This window comes from Peromyscus maniculatus, chromosome 13 (genome assembly GCF_049852395.1).
Source record: "Peromyscus maniculatus bairdii isolate BWxNUB_F1_BW_parent chromosome 13, HU_Pman_BW_mat_3.1, whole genome shotgun sequence".
In the NCBI taxonomy this organism is placed as follows: domain Eukaryota; kingdom Metazoa; phylum Chordata; class Mammalia; order Rodentia; family Cricetidae; genus Peromyscus; species Peromyscus maniculatus.
In genome coordinates this window covers 67,617,381-67,619,005 of record NC_134864.1, presented here as the reverse complement: position 1 = coordinate 67,619,005, position 1,625 = coordinate 67,617,381, and the positions used below count along the sequence as shown (strand labels likewise).

At 33.7% G+C, this 1,625-nt stretch overlaps 1 non-coding gene across 1 annotated transcript; it reads right to left on the bottom strand.

The window, feature by feature from the left end:
- Nucleotides 1-721: 721 nt before the first annotated feature.
- On the bottom strand, nt 722-830 carry LOC121822197 (U6 spliceosomal RNA). Its single transcript, XR_006063208.1, has one exon. It is a non-coding gene; the product is annotated as a U6 spliceosomal RNA (small nuclear RNA).
- Nucleotides 831-1,625: the final 795 nt, after the last annotated feature.

Sequence of the window (1,625 nt, the reverse complement as noted above, 5' to 3'; positions counted from 1 at the left end):
TGTAAAGCCTGTGCTGTTTGCTCTGCATCCATAACATCTCCTCCTGACTCCACCCTTCTTCTTCCCATCATCCTCTGTACCTGGAAATCCTGCCTAGATGTTGGCTGTAAAGCTTTTTATTAAACCAGTCACAGTGACATATCTTTACACAGTGCAAAGAAATATTGCAACAGGGTATATCAGTCTGGGCTGGCATCTGTGGTCTCTTAGAATCTGCAGCATATCTGTCCAGGCTCTGGCTTTTAGAGCCTCCATTGAGAAATCACATGTAATTCTAATTCTAATTCTAACCTTTTCTTTTTCCCTTGGATCTTTTAATATTCTTTCTTTGTTCTGTATGTTTGGTGTTTTGACTATTGTGTGGCAAGGGGACTTTCTTTTCTGGTCCAATCTGTTTGATGTTCAGTTTACTTCTTATAACTTTATAGGCATGTCCTTCTTTAGGTTTGCAAATTTTTCTTCCATGATTTTGTTGAAAGTATTTTTGGGCCTTTCATCTGGGATTCTCCTTCTTCTATCCCTATTATTCTTAGGTTTCTATATTCATAGTATCTCCGATTTCCTGAATGTTTTGTTCCAGGATTTTTTTTTAGGTTTTTTGACCAATGTACTTATTTCTTCTGTCAGATCTTCAGTGCCCAAGATTCTTACTTTCATCTTTTGTATTCTATTGATGAAGCGTGCCTCTGTAGCTTCTGTTTGAATTCATAAATTTTTATTTAAAAATTTGAAATGCTTCACAAATTTGTGCATCATCCTTGCATGAGGGTCTCATTAATCTATTCTGTATAATTCCAATTTTAGTATCTAATGCTGATGAAATGAGCACTCAAATTTGCTTTCTCATCACCTACATAAATATAAATCTTTCCAAAGATTACTCAGAGTCCTAAAAATGACAGACTGTTCCATGCTTGTCTCATCTGTTCACATCCTAAAAATTCAACTTGGTTTATTTTGTTCATTTTTCCTAATTAATATCATTTAATTAATAATAACATGTTATTTCCTTTTATTTTTCTTTGCATACAAATCTGTCAAAGTATAACAATAATTTTACAATTAATTTCATGCAACATAGAAAATTGTCAGTGGTCACTTATACAAAATTATTGATTAGTGTCATTTTGTAAATAGTGTCTGGCAGTTTCTCTGGTGCCACATTGATTTATTTTGCTGTGCACTGTTGGAGAATAAATGAATCCCATTGTGAATTAGAAGATGCATGACTTCCAAAACTACTACAATTTTTGTTTCTTTAGTTGAGAGTGTCTCTACTGCAGGGACCTTTATCATTCCTAAATTTCTTTTCATTTTTTCATTTGTCACATAAATGGCGACTTATTTAGGTAACAAGCAAAGTATAGACAGCCACTGGTGAATGAAAAGGACAGCATATGGTTCCTGTTTATAGGTGCCTGGCCAGCTAATTTGAAAAGGTAGACATTTAAACAAATATTTTATTCAAGGTAGTAAGCTCTGGTTACAGGGGGTGTTTTCATAGGAGCATAAGAGTACCATGTAGAAGGCACAAATTTAGTACTAGAGATATATGCATTGGTAGAATAAAATAATTCTCTTTTAAGAGATTAGAGAAAATATCTCAAAAGAAGAGACTATTCACT